This window comes from Raphanus sativus, chromosome 4 (assembly GCF_000801105.2).
Source record: "Raphanus sativus cultivar WK10039 chromosome 4, ASM80110v3, whole genome shotgun sequence".
NCBI lineage: Eukaryota > Viridiplantae > Streptophyta > Magnoliopsida > Brassicales > Brassicaceae > Raphanus > Raphanus sativus.
The window spans coordinates 26,797,684-26,813,665 of NC_079514.1; the positions used below are offsets into that span (position 1 = coordinate 26,797,684).

A 15,982-nucleotide genomic window follows, 5' to 3' on the forward strand; every position below is an offset into this window, starting at 1 on the left:
ATGTCATCTTCGTTTAGAAAAAAGATTTAACGGTAAAAAAAAAATTAACGTTGTGCAATCAAATTTGAAGTTACCAGCTGTTCATTTACACAGTTATAATATAATTCTTTTGTATTTTCAAAGCTATAACCTTCTTTTAGTTACAATTGACAAAAAAACATAGAAACTAGTTTAGGAGATTTGTCTTTTATCATCCTGTTAGGAGATTTATACCTGCAAACAAAGCTAAAAGACAAATGAGCGATCAACAAATTTGACGACATCTCAATTTGCATTAAATCTTGTACAGTTATGTCTAGCCCTATATATTATTGGAACAAATGAATAATACAAGAAATTACCATTTGAAAGATAATTTTAGGCATGGGATTCTAAACCAAACCAAACCGATCATTATGCCATTCGGTTATCGTTCGGTTATAGGGAGCAAATCGATCGGAGGATGTTTCAAATATGTTCGGTTATTGCCTCAGTTCGGTTCGGTTCATGAATTCCGATCAATTATCCGAAGTTAAACCTAATCCATATTTCTCTCTCTCTCAAACCCGAGCCTCTTCTAGTCTTTTTCGTCGGAATCTTTGACATCCTGTCTTTTTCATCTGATTTTAACATCTTGCCGACCAAGAGATAATTTTTTGTTTCTTATTTCCTATTTTGTGTCGTTTTCAGTGGGTTTTGGGCTTGAGATCAATTTGAGATCTAGGGTTTCTGTTAAAATCAGTTAGGTGTTGATTAGGGTCAAAGGAATGGTCGATTATAGGTGACAGTGCCTCGTAAGGTTTGTTCTTCGTTCATTTTGTATAGAATTTGGGATGGATTTGAGATTAAGGGTCTCAAATCAATTAGAGGTTAAGATTTGGATCAAAGGACGAGCACTACAAGAAAACACACCTGTTGCAAGGGAAAAAATCATTGCAATTCCCTTGCAAATCGCAATTTGCAAGGAAATTGCAACGGAAACATATTCCTCGCAAATCCTTTGTCGCAAATAGAAAACGCTTGCAATTTCCTCGCAAATTTGCAACGGATAACGGTTCCTCGCAAATTTGCAACGGAGGACGGTTCCTTGCAAATTTGCAACGGAGTATATTTCCTCGCAAATTTGCAACGGAATATATTCCTCGCAAATTTGCAACGGAATATATTTCCTCACAAATTTGCAACGGAAACACAATTTCCTCGCAATATTTTTAAAAAATATTAAAATAGAAAACACAAATAAATGTGTATATATATATTTGGTTTATAATTAAAATCGGGTTATTAGTTGAAATGGTTTATTAATTAAACCAGTTTACAAAATTTAAATTTTACCAAATGAATTTTATTTATAAATCAAAATTGGTTTATTACAGTTACAATACGTTTACAAATTTAAACCAAATAAAAAAAATCAAAACAAACAAAAAGTAAACCTAGATCTATGGATCTTCCTAAACAGGTTTTCATAACCAAATCTAACCAAAACTTAGAAAAAAAACCAAACCTAGATTTAAAAAAAACTAAGCCTAATCTTCTTAGCCGCCTCCTCCTTCTCTGTCTCTTCCGTCTCTGGTCACGCTTTCTGTCTGCCTCGCCATGCCTCTTCCAACCCTAAAACAAAGAAATCAGTTCAAAACAGAGAGAATAGATAGACAGAGAGAGATAGAGAGGTCGAACCGTGGTAGTGTTGAGTGGTGGGACGGCGAGAGTCAAAGTTAAGGCTGTAGAACTCGTTTCTTGGTGATAGAGGAGGAGATTTGTACCTTCTCCGGTGAGAACATGACGACTCTTCGACACAATGATTCATGAACTTAAGATGATTAGGCGAAAAAAAGAGGAACACACAAGATAAAGAAAGAAGATTAGCTAGGTTGTGAACCAAAAAAAAAGAAAGAAGATTAGTTGAAAAAATGAAATAGAAGAGAGTGAGTTTCGTCAGATGAGAGCAAAAAGGAGAAGATATTTGTCAGACGAGAGGAGAAGTAAAAGAATATTCAAGAGAATAGAAGAGATGAGATTTTAAGAGAGAGAGAGAGAGGAGATGAGAGTGTCGGAAAGAAGAATAATGGAGAAGTTGAGATGTGTCGAGAGAAATAAGAAACACAAAACTAAGTAATCTTGACCTTTGATTTCTTGTTATCAATGGTTCAGATTTTCAATCCATGCACTCTTCTTTTCAGCCAATGAAAAACTAGCAAAGATACTTTATTTTTCTTTTCTTTTTTTCCTGAACAGCAAAGATATTATTAATTAAGTTTTTTTGTTTGTTTAAGTTTTAAAAGTACAGATAGAGGAGAATAGAAGTGTTATATAATAGTGTTTAAGATTAATGGTTGTATGTGTAATTTAAATTTGAAGATTACAATCTTAAAATGAAAGGCTTAGTATTTATGATATAAGGTTTAGTGTTAAGAGTATAGGGTTTAGGGAATTATATTTATGATTTTCTATTTGAAAGTTATAACATGAGTTAGATATTTGTTTAGTAACAGTCTAGCATTTAGTTTTTTTCTATATTAAAAAGTGTTTTTATCAAAAATTAGAAGTAAGTGTTGATATTTTAAAGTTTTAAGTGTGTGGTTTAAAGCATAATACTTGAAATTAAATTTTGAAAAGATTTAGAGTTTTACAATTTGTATATAGGATTATGGTTTGAAATTCAATTTATGGTTTAAAATTCAACTTATGTCTAACTTTGAAAGTATTAGATTTAGTGTCTAGATTAGTGAGTTGGGATATAGAGTATATATATAGAGATTTTAGGGTTTGAGTTAGATTAGTGATTTTGTTTTTTGTGTTGTTTAGTGTTTTTTGAAATGTATAATGTAAAAATTTTAATTTTGTATATAGTTTTAGATATATTATATATATATATTATATATAAAATTCAGATTTTATTTAAAGTTTGAGTTGGGAAAAATGATTTTGTAAGGAAAGTAGTTTTGCAACGGAATTGCAACGGAATGCTCGCAAGTCCCTCGCAAATTGCGACGGAACTTAATCCCTTGCAAATTTGCAAGAGATTTGCGAGGGAACCATTGCAATTTCCTTGCAAATTTATGGTTAAAGTGTTTTAGGGTTTTGTTATGTTTTCTATACATTAATATGTTTCTTTATATTTACTTTTTGAAATTTACTCTATAAGCAATTTAAAATTTGAAGTTAAATAATAAAAAAATATTAGTTTTAAGATTTTAGTTAGAGTTTATGGTATTGGTTAATTTGGAGTATAATATATATAGGGTTTAAGGGTTAAAAGTTTGGGGTATTGATTTAAGATTTTAAGCTAAAGTTTGAAAATAAATTTGAATATATTTTAAGAATTATAATTATGTTGGAAAAGTTTTTATTTAGAGTTTAGATTTAAAGTTATGAATTTAGAATAGAGGTTAAGTATAGGGTTAAAGGTTTAGAGTATTGAGATTTGAGATTGATTTTTAAAAAAGAAATAATTTTTGAGTTTATATTTAATATTTTAAGTTAAATTTAAGATTTGATGTTAGAATATTAAAGTTTGGAGTTTGTGTTTAGATTTTAGGGTTTAAAATTCATTTAGGGTTTAGGGATTTAAAAAGATAAACTAAAGCTTGAAAACATGGATTTGCAAGGAAATTGCAACGAGCCTCTTGCAAAACCCTTGCAAATTTGCAAGGGAAATTAGATTCTCTCGCAAATTAACAAATGAATTGTGAGGGATCCTTTGCAAATTCCTTGTAAACTCCTTGCAAATCAATAACTTTAAGATTTTATTTAGGGGTTTGGTATAATTTGGTGGACTACTGTGTATTCTGTATTTGTTGTTTAACAAATAACTAATGTGAATTTTTTTTTTGGGAAATTTACTTGATGTGTATCTATTGTATAAATTATAAAGTTTTGATATTTAATACTTACTAATATTAGTTCAAGTTTTGAATTGTGAGAAAACAAAATAGACATATAAAGTTCTTGCAAATCCCTTGCAAATTTGCGAGAGAATTGTTTTCTTGCAAATTTGCAAGGGATTTGCGAGAATGCTTTAATCTACCCTCGCAAATCTCTTGCAAATTTGCGAGAGAAATGTTTTCCTCGCAAATATCTTGCAAATTTGCAAGCGAAACGTTTCTCTCGCAAATTTGCAAGAGACTTGCGAGGATTATATTTTTTCTTGCAATTTCGTTGCAAATACGTCGCAAATTTGCGAGGAAAATTTCCCCTTGCAAATTTTCATTGCAATAGGTCTGTTTTCTTGTAGTGGAGTTCGGTGTGATAGTGTCTCATAAGATTTGTTTATCAATTTTCAGTCTAGGGTTTGGGATTGATTTGGGATTTAGGTTTCAGTATAAATCGATTTGGGGTTTTAGCCGTTGTCTTGGATTTGTGTTGATACTCTCTTTATTCTCTAACTTGAATTTCTTCGTCATATGTAGATGTTAGGTTGTGAAGATAAAGAGGAACTACTTGGAAAGGATACTGAGCAAATGCTACTTATGGAAAGATCAGAGCTCTATATAGGTAATGTTATTTCTTTTTTAACTGGCCTGTCTTTTGTGCATTTTTATTCTGTCTTTTAACTGATTTTCTGATTGCAATAAGCTTGAAGTTCGAGTGCGAGATTGAGGGACTTGATGGTATCATGTTTCTGTTTTCTTATGATTCTTTTGGTCCCTCATTCTGTGTTTTGGACATTCTCAGTTTCAAAAATATGAATCTATGCATCTCTAAATGATTGTTACTTACAAGAGTCATAGATTCTGAATATTTTAACTTTTGTTATGAACTTGTGATGATAGGGATAAGGACAAACAATTATATGTTCTTATTGGGCACACTACAAGAAAACGCGTCTGTAACAACGACAATTTATGAGGAAAATAATTCCTCGTACATTTACGAGGTGTTTACGACGAAGTTACGTAGAAATGAACTTTCTTCGTTAAGCAGTTGTAAAATTACAATGAAACACTTTCGTCGTAAAACAGATGTAAGTTTACGAGGACTTTATGTGGAAAAGGACAAATTGGTCGTAAACTCGTTGTACATGTACGAGTGATTTACGACGAATCATGTTATCTTTACTTTAGGTGGAAACGTGTATTTAGTGGACTTTAAATTAACTAACTTTGTTGTAAATTAGTTGTAAATGAGATGTAAAAACGATGTAAAACCGTACTAAACATTTTCATTGTAAAATCCATGTTATACCTTCACCTAACAAATTCAAAAATTGTCTATATATATGGTCATTTCTCAATTCTAACAACACACAAACGAATTCAGAGAAAAAAAAATACAGAAAAAATGGCTGATGGCTATAATATTTACGAGTTACGAAGTTATATGTATCTGCATAAAGATTCTGCATGTAGAGTGACGGATGCATTTCTAAGCGGGCTAGAGACATTCATGCACCAGGCGGGCTGCACACCGATCACGCAGGAAGCGGTAAGATATTCTGCTCTTGTCGGAAATGCAAGAATTCAAAATTGCTCGTAGTGAAACTGTATGGAAGCACTTAGTAAACAGATGATTTACACCACAATATTATATTTGGTATCAATATGGAGAGGGTTATGGTGGAAACAAAGCTAGTAGTAGTAATAATTTTGACGATGCTGGTAATAGTGAAGAACCAAATCATTTGCATAATGAATCTAGTTATCATCAGGAGAAGCAGATGGTAGATCATGATAGGGTCCAAGACATGATTACTGATGCATTTTTAGAAACAACTACAACAATAGCTCATGAAACTGGAAATGTAGAAGAACCTAATTTGGATGCAAAAAAGTTTTATGAAATGCTAGTTGCTGCAAATCAACCAATCTACACTGGTTGTAAAGAAGGTCTCTCTAAATTGTCTCTAGCAGCTAGGATGATGAACATTAAGACGGATCATAATTTACCTGAGAATTGCATGGATGCTTGAGCGGAGTTTTTCAAAGAGTATTTGCCAGAAGAAAACGTGTCAGCTGAATCTTATTATGAGATTCAGAAATTGGTTTATAGTCTTGGGTTGCCTTCAGAGATGATAGATGTTTGCATCGACAACTGCATGATCTACTGGACGGATGATGAGAAGTTAGAAGAGTTTCGATTCTGCAAGAAACCACGATTCATACCGCAAGGACGTGGGAGGAATATGGTACCGTACCAAAGGATGTTGTACCTACCAATTAAAGACAAGTTAAAAAGATTATACCAATCGGAGAGGACTGCTGCATGGATGAGGTGGTATGCTGAACATGTCCAGAAAGATGGTGAGATCGCTCACCCATCAGATGCAAGAGCGTGGAAACATTTCAACAAGGTATACCCAGATTTCACTACAAATATTCGGAATGTCTATCTTGGGTTATGCACCAATGGAACCCCTTTTCACCTTGAATTGGTGAAAGTCTAAAATCTGAGTCCATTTGGTATGTCTGGGAGACAATATTCTTTGTGGCCAGTTATTCTTACGCCGTATAACCTGTCGTCGAACATGTGCATGGAACAAGAATTTCTATTCTTGACCATATTAATCCCTGGGCCGAAGCATCCAAAATGGTCGTTGGATGTATTTCTTCAACCACTGATACATGAGCTAAATGAATTGTGGTCAGAAGGGGTAAGAACTTATGATTGTTCCATGAAAACTAATTTTACGATGCGAGCAGATGATAAGTGACTTTCCTACTTATGGAATGTTGTCTGGCTAGACAACTCGTGGAAGGTTATCTTGTCCATATTGTTTTGGATCTACGGATGCTTTTCAACTGAAGAATGGTAGAAAGAGTTTTTGGTTTGATTGTCATCGTCTATTTCTTTCCATTGCCCATCCCTACAGAAAAAAAGACATTGTTTAGGAAAAACAAAGTTGTCAGAGACAGTCCTCCTCCATATCTCACTGGCTAGCAGATCGAGGAGGAAATTGATTATTACGGAGCTCGGGAAACTGTGAAGAAAGGAGGAAACTGGCATGTTCCTGGAAATATGCCTGATGGGTATGCGGTGTCTTACAATTGGCATAAGAAGAGTATATTTTGGGAGCTACCTTACTGGAAGGATCTTTTTTTACGCCACAACCTGGTTGTGATGCATATAGAAAATATTTTTTTGACAACATCATGAATACAATACTGAACGTCCCAGGAAAGATAAAAAATAAAAAAAGTCAAGGATGGACCTACCCGATATTTTCTCAAGAAGTGAGTTACATATCAAGAGCAATGAAAACGTTCTTGTTCCCATCTTCCGATTGTCATCAGAAGCGAAAACAACTTTGTTTGACTGAGTTGCATCAGAAGTTAAGTTCCCTGATGGTTACGTTTCAAATTTGTCAAGATGTGTTGAACGAGGTCAAAAGTTCTTAGGAGTGAAGAGTCATGATTGTCATGTGTTTATGCAACGACTACTTCCATTCGCTTTTGCTGAGCTCCTTCCAACAAATGTATATGAAGCACTTGCAGATAAATATTAATTAATAATATATATATATATTGCAAAAAAAAAAAAAATATATATATATATATATATATATATATATATATATATTGCAAATATAAACCAAATTAGTAATATTTCATAATATATATATATATATACGATCAGAGCTTTCTTCAGAGACCTTAGCAAACGTACGTTCAAGGAAGAAGTCATCGAACAACTTCATGAGAACATTCCGATCATAGTGTGCAACCTATAGAAGATATTTCCTCCATCATTTTTTAACGTCATGGAACATCTAGTTGTCCACCTCCCGTACGAAGTTTTGTTTCGTGTTCACAACGGATGGATGTATCCATATGACCGCTCTATAAAATATTTGAAGGGGAAAGCAAGAAATCTTGGAAAGGTGGAAGGTTCAATTGTTGCTGGAAGTTTGACAGCAGAAACATCTAACTTCACATTATACTACTTTGCTTCAACGGTTCGTACGAGGAAAAGAGTTCCTAGAAGATATGATGATGGTGGAGTACCGCAATCTTATGTAGTAAACGGTGTTCCTGGCATTTTCGGCCAAATTGGACAGTTTGGTGGTAGACTGAAAGAAGTATGGTGGTCCAATGAAGAGGATAAGCATAATGCCCACACTTATATTCTGATTAACTGGGAGGATGCTGTGACGCATTCGTTTGAAAGGTAAATATTGGTGTGTATTATATGATACGATGTTAATTATATGATATGGTGTTACTTATATGATATGATGCATATGTTTAATTTGCAGCCTGTTTGTATCTCAAGTTGAAGAAGCAATACCAGGAATATCCGCAACCGAGGTGGATGCAAGGAAAGATAAGCACTTTGTCAAGTGGTTAAAAGGACATGTAATATTAAAATATTAAGCAATCTTTGGTACTATAATAATGTAAAAGTCTAACTGTGTTGTATTAATTTGTAGGTTGATTATGACGATCCATATTACCTTGTATGGTTTCATGATTTGGTCCAAGGTCCAGTAGCAAAGGTCACCACATCACCTATGTACTTCACACGAGATTTCACTTTCCATACATATGAGTGTGGGACACATCGGGCAACAAGTAACTACGGAATATGTGTGAAAGGCGAAACAGATTTTTACGGGATCTTGCTGGAGATTGTTGGAATTTCCAGAGTTGTTGAAGCTAAAATGCATCCTCTTCAAATGCAAGTGGTTTGACCCCGTTGAGAACCGCGGTGTTCGGTTTAACAAATTTGATATTGTGGATATCCATTCTGGGAGAAGATACAACAAATTCGAGCCTTTCATCTTAGCTTCCCAAGCCGAACAAGTTACCTTCCTTCCATACCCTCGCTTTCGAAGTTCTGAGATAAATTGGTTAACTGCTATCAAAATTACACCTCGTGGACGGATTGTTGCTGGAGAAGAACCACCTTTGCAAGAAGAAGATTGTTGAACCTAAAATTTACACTCAGTATTTTGTAGTGTTTTTAAAGTAAACTGGAGAATGACAAAAGATGTGGGCAAAGATATCCTTAGAATATAACGATGTAATCGGAAATCAGTTGACAAAATGGACTTTTATTGAATAAGAAATCGATTACAAAGAGTAACAAAAAAATTGACTATAACAAGGAGATCGATCAAGATCGAGATCTAAGACAAAGTAAGAAAAGTAAAAGTGTGTAATGTGCTCTCTCTCTCGGGTTTTCGCTTTCCTTTTCCTTTTGTAATCTCGATTCCGTTATTCCCGTAACTGACTCCGCGATCTTCTCGATCTCGTCGACCTCTCTTCGATCTCGTCGACGTCGTCATAGGCTTTCACTATTAGGTCTAAAAGGTGTCATCTAAACACTCCTAATTTTTGTTCCCCACGAACGGTGTCATCTAAACACTTCACAATATTTAATTTTTTGAGTGGAATCGGAAGCGAAAAGTATCTCCGTAAGGTTCAAAAACCATGTAATTACTGAAACGGGTCTTGATGTATAGTGACTTGTTAGACTTTGGTAATATCCCCGTATGGGTTTGCAGGTTTGCTTCTTGTAGACAGTAAAACTTCTTGCTATGACCTCATTCTTTGATTCCTCAAAAGATATCTAGTAGAGACTGTGGAGAGCAGCATGGTGATGGTGATGGTGTAATAGATAAGAGTTCATGATGGTGATTATGTAGAATCAAGGAAGGCAAGAATATTTGCTTTACTGTGATTTCCGGATCTAAAGTTTATAAAGGGAAAATCTCGTAAAAAACAATGAAATTGGTAAAAGTTTTGCAATTTAAACATTGAGTTCAACTTCTAACATTTTAAACAATAAAACTCGTTTCAAAAATATATTAAATATCGAAACTAACTTATTTGTTGCACACATCAAAACTGTAAACGGTTATTGTTCATTAACATGTAAAAATTGGTGATATAGCTGTTTGGTTTATGTTAAAAAAAATTTTTAATTATTTTAATTGTAAAGTTTATTCTGAATTGATTGTCGTTTAAACCTTCTAACTAGTTAGCTTAAATATGATTAGCTGAACTACTAGATCGATTAACCTCAACACTAACTTGATGTTTGTTTATTTGACAGGTTGTTTAAGAGACAAGACACGACAAATTTGGTTACCGAGTTCCCGTTAGGTACGTCTGGGGGAAAGACTACGCTTCCAATCCACTATCTCAAATACAAAGAGAGTAATACAAGAGATGTAAGCTCTAACCACTTCAACACCGAAGTTATGAGCTGAGAACTATTAACCTAGTTCTACTTCTTCTATCCGTAAACTCAAGTATGATTGAACGATCTTTTAACCAAGACAATTCACCTTAACCTGACTGCTCTGATCTGCTGATGTTTCCCGTAATCTTCAAGTAACAATAAGCAGCTCCTTTTATACTCAGGTAGAGCGTAAGCCCTAAGCAACTTGCTGGGCTTAAGACGCATACGAAGTGGGCTTTATTAGCTTTAGCCCAAGACGAAAACCAGATACTATAGCCCGACATTAATTAACAAAACAAATAAAATTAGATAGAAATCATATAAATTCTAAAAATTGATACAAATTCATGAAAAACCAAGAAAATAAGATAAAATTCATAAATTCCAAAAATAATAATAATAATAAAGATAAGTTTATAAATTCAAAAATATAATAAAATAAAAATAAATTTTAAATTCCAATTAAAATTAAAAACAATTAGTAAAAAAGAAAACAAAAAAATTAGAAATTCAAAAAATAAAAATAATAAATTGTTAAAATTGATAAAAATTAGAAAATAGGATATTTATAAAAAAACCGGCAAAAATAAAAGTCCAAAAAATCAAAAAATTAAAAATTGAAAATGAAAAGTACTTGAACACAAACCTCTTTGGTGTTTAGGTAGGCATATGAGATTTGGACCCAACAAGACGCTTGAAAATTTTCGGTTCGGGTTTGACATAGTGGTGATGGTGCCAAATCTAATCATATCACTGTAAAAATATATTATGAGATATAATAGGATTTTAACACATTTTGTTAAATATTAAATTTTTACATTTTTTGAATTCTTTTAAAAATTATAATATTTTATTTTGACTTTTTATAAACTATTTTCATTTTCAGTATTTTAATGTTTTGTATTTTTTTATTTTTCCATATTTTATTAAACATTTCCTAATTTTTATCGATCTTTATAATTTATTTATTTTTTTTTTTTTTTGAATTTATGAATTTTATTTGATTTTCTTGATTATTTTCTGAAAATCATCAATTTGTGTGTATTTCTCTTACATGTCATATTAGTCGTGGCTTAGCAGCTGCAAGCATTTGCCACTGAGGGTGGCTCAAGAAAGTAACCATATGCTTCTTTGGATCATTTCTCAATCACGATCTCTTCTTAGCAATATTGATTTGTTAACTTTAGTCTCCAGCATCATAGGTCCCTAGGAGTTGATGATATTGATGTGGATGTTACAATCGAATCTGTTTTTAACAGGATTAGAACTATTATGAGATCTGTTTTTATCTTTGTTTATAAGATCTGTTTCTTTCATTTTAGGTGGTTAACACATGTTTGTTTATTCATGACCTTGTTTACCGTGAAAATTACCAAATGTCAAGTCAGAAACAGTTAACTTGAACACCATAATGTTTTCGAGAAAAAAAAAAAGAAACTGATGATTTTATCGTTTCGTAGACCAATGGCAAAATAACTGCAGATTTGTGCAAATTGATGATTTTTTCGAGAAGAATCGTAAAAATGGGTAAGTTGTAAAATGGTCTGAAACTGCCTATAACACGGCACAGCCAACTTACGATTTAGAATGTGAAGTGGCCTAATCCCAATTACAGTTTTATCTTACCTAAAGAGGATAATGAAAAAAAGACGAGAATAAAATATTTTCTTGTAGGATCCCAAAAAAATAAGGCAGATAGGAGGAAATGGAAGATGTGAATCTACAGAGAAAAGGAATATCGGCCGACCTTGGAAGACTATATAAATAAAGGCGAGACAGAGAAAAAGGGGGGGAAGGAACCTAGATCTCGAAACTCTCTGTAATTAGAAACCTTAGCCTTTATTTTCGTCTTCTAGTAATCGAGTTGCGACTCGCATGTGATCTTTTGGCTTAGGTTGTTCTATCAAACTTAGTTAGATTTTACTGCCTTTTTCTCATGCGATTTTTTGTCTCGCAAGATTCTATCTATGGAACACTCATACACATATTCAGAGTATAATATATTGTTTCTAAGTTTGTTTTTTCGTATTAGGTTATTTCGTTTCCACTCTTCTTTATTACGTGTCATTGGTTTTTGCATAAAATCCGAACCCCCCTCAAAAGCTTTGCATTCTTCATTATAAATTCTCACAAGGCGAATTTTGGTTTTCACAGTATATTTATATTATAATTTTTAATTATTGACTAAATTTTGATATCTATTTTCTCATATTTTTATTGGAAACTTTATTTACATATTCATTACTAAAATTTCGAACTCATCAAAAAATTAAATTGTGATATTGTTAGAAAATATATTTAATATATGTCAGATGAAACAACATACTTTTTCTTTGAAATATTTATTGCCTATATATCCAGGATTTTGTTTGCGATATTGTAATAAAATAAATTTAATTTCAATAACATGAAACAGCATATTTTTTCTTTGATACTTGGAAGAGGAATAATCTTTCTTTGCCAAATGAAGCTTCTAACAAGATTATGAATGTTGAAGAAGATGAAAAACGATGAAGGAGAGAAAAGTTTGTTATGAGATGTTCACCTCAACATGAAGAGTAACTATACAGTAAAGTCAGCTTATATACAAGGGATAATCTATCTAACATAATCTTAAATAACACACTAACGTGCACCCTGAGTTAAAAACACGCGAATAACACTTGATACGCCCCCTCAAGCCTTTAATCCGGTTCAGGTGGAAGAGTGTAAAGGCTTGACATGGACATCCAATAAAGAAGATAATGAAACGGTCCAGGGTGAAGTGGTTTAGTGATAATGTCAGCTAACTGATTAGCACTGGCAACATGAACGCTCTCAAAGTACCAAGCTTCAACTGATCTCGAAGTGTGTGACAGTCAATTTCGATGTGTTTAGTCCTCTTGTGGAAGATTGGTTTGTCACGGAAGAGCTTTGCTGTTGCAGTAACGCTGATTCCAAAATCACGCAAAAGTTGTTGCAACCAAAGAATCTCTCGTGTAACATCGACCATGCTATGATATTCAGGTTTTGTACTACGACTGACCACATTCTGCTTGCGAGAATTCCAAGCAACCAGAGACGTGCCTAAGTTCACACTGAAACCTGATACTAATCGTCGAGAATCAGGACAAGAAGCTCAGTTAGAATCAGCAAAGGTGTTCAAACACAGATTCGCCGTTGCAGAATAAAACAGACCAAGACCTGGATCGCCTTTGAGATACCGAAGAATGCGATGAGCTGCTTGCATGTAGGCATTAGTAGGAGCCTGAAAGAACTGGCTAAGTTTATGAAACGCGAACGTGATATCAGGACGGGTAGTCAAGTAGAGGAGTCTGCCAATAAGCTCTCTATAAGTAGCATAAGGTAGCAGAGTACCAGTCTCTTTACTAAGCTTAACATATGGGTCTATATGAACTGAGATTGGCTTACACGCAAGCATTCCATTATCTTCAAGAAGATTCAAGGTATACTTCCTTTGACATTCCGAGATACCCTTTGTAGAACGAGCAATCTACAAGCCGAGGAAAAACCGCATTGAACCTAGATCTTTAATCTCGAACGCACTAGAGAGCACCTTCTTGAGAGCAGCAAGATCAGCAGAGCAATTACTGGCAATGACAATATCGTCTACATACACAAGAAGAGCCAGGAGCCATGTAGCTGTCCTCTTGGTGTACACAGTTGTATCAGACTAAGACTGAATGAATCCATCAGCCAAAAGAACATCTGTGAACGTTTGATTCCATCTCCTAGATGCCTGTTTCAAACCACAAATGCACTTGCGAAGTTTACAAACAGCATTAGGAGGAAGAATCGTGCCTGGAGCCAGAGTGTATCCCTGAGGTGAACTCATATAGATTTCCTCTTCGAGATCACTATGCAAGAAAGCATTAGACACGCCCATTTGAGTAAGTTCCCATCCTTCAACAGAAGCAAGAGCTAACATCAATTTAACTCTGTTCAACTTAGCCATATGAGAAAAAGTTTCATCAAAATCCAAAACCCTCCTGTTGCGTATAGCCTTTAGCCACCAACGTCCTTTATACCGTTCAATTGTGCCATCAGCATTGAACTTTATAGTGAACACCCACTTCCAACCCACCAGATTCTTCCCTGGAGGTAAAGAAACAACATACCAAGTCCTGTTTAAGGTGTATACCGTCTAGCTCCACATTCACAGCTCTTTTCGAAACATCAGATGACATGGCTTCCTTATAATTTCTGGGTTCTTTTTTTGACAATAATTAAGTTGGAACATATGGTAGGAAGGAGACAGCCGGTGATAAGAGAGAACAGAGGAAATAGGATGTGGCGATGTATGAATTGGGGAAGGAAGAGAAGAATGAGAAGTAAGAAGGGCACAATGATACTCAGACAAATAAGATGGAACTTTAGTATGAAATTTAGGCCTTCCTATGTTTCGAAAAACCCACACATCACTAGACAAAACAGATTCATTACCAAGAGGCGAGGACGCAAGATCATTAGTAGTTGGTACCGGCAGAATGAATGCAGGGGATGTTGCAATTCAGAATCGGAGTGATCAAGTGCATATGAGCAAAGAAATCAGGCACCAAAGAAGTGGATAACTTGAAAGGAAAGACTGTCTCATGAAATACCACATTCCGGGAAATAGAAACATACTGTGTATCAAGATCTAACACCTTGTAGCCTTTATAACCAGCAGGATAACATAGAAAACACACAAGGTCGATCTCGAGGAGAAAACTTATGTCTATCCTTATCCTTGGGAAAAGTAGAAACATAACATAGAGAACCAAAATAACAAGCAAAGAATAGTCAGGAAGTTTGTTGAGCATTAGTTCAAAAGGACTCTTATTACCTAATAGAGGAGAAATAATACGATTGATAAGAAATGCAGCCATAAGAACACAATCCGACCAATATAGCAGATGAACATTGGATTGGAAAAGGAAAGCACATGCAACATTAAGAAGATGTTGATGTTTTCTCTCAACAAACGAGTTTTGTTGAGGTGTATAAGCACATGAAAATAATGTTTCATTCCCAAATCTTTAACAAGATGTGCAAAGTTCAGTTCAGGAACATTGTTAGTTCTTATAGCTTTAACAATAGCCTTATATTGTGTAGAAATATATCTCAAGATCCCATCTTCTTCCTGATTATTTACCTTGAGCTTAAGGGCTATGATCTCCTTCTCCCTGGCCGACACCTTGTCCTTCTCTTCACGGAGTTGAGAAATTAGAGCATCCACCTCGTCCTTGCTTGAAGCTTGTTCGGTCATCTTTTCCCCAAGGTGGAACAGCTGAGACATCACCAAAGAGAAACACACAGTGAGATCAAGGATCGATAGATTCGCTCAAGCGATAAGAATAAGAGCAGAACATCCCACCTGGAGAAGATCACCCTGCAGAGACGGGATAACCCCTTAAAGATCTCCTTATGGTAAGCAAGAAGGAACCAAAGGGACCACTTTGGTGCTGAGATTAGCCAAATTTTTGGTTTAGTCATCCTGAGGTGGAGAAGAAGTTTTCGGAGCTGGTCCTAAGCCTTTTGATTTCTTCTTTGAGTAAGAAGGAGCCGGGCTAGCAGCTAATTTACGTTTGCTGCTCCTGATGAATTGAACATTGTCATCTTCGCCTCCGCCTGAGGCAATAGCTTTTGGAGCCGACTTCTTCGCTGAATATGCTTCCAAGGCCTTCTTATACGCTGTTAGTGCTTCTTTTCCTGTCGATCCTGCCATGTTACCTGAAAACAAATAAAAAATCAGCCGCAAGAAGATCAACCCGAGAAGATGACATAAAGGAAGTGCTTACCCTAAATATTGCAACGTTCCAAAAATTATTTGCTCACTAGGAATGGGATCTGACGACGCTCGATGGGAAGCTCCAAGACTCTTTCAATCGTCCCCTTC

The 15,982-nt window shown here is 34.6% G+C and overlaps 1 long non-coding RNA gene across 1 annotated transcript; it reads right to left on the reverse strand.

Annotated features, from left to right (window-relative positions):
• Window positions 1-1,308: 1,308 nt before the first annotated feature.
• On the reverse strand, window positions 1,309-2,293 carry LOC108840488 (uncharacterized). Its single transcript, XR_001947889.2, has 2 exons — window positions 1,660-2,293; window positions 1,309-1,593 (listed from the first exon to the last, which is right to left on the reverse strand). It is a non-coding gene; the product is annotated as an uncharacterized LOC108840488 (long non-coding RNA).
• Between the last annotated feature and the right edge of the window lie 13,689 nt (window positions 2,294-15,982).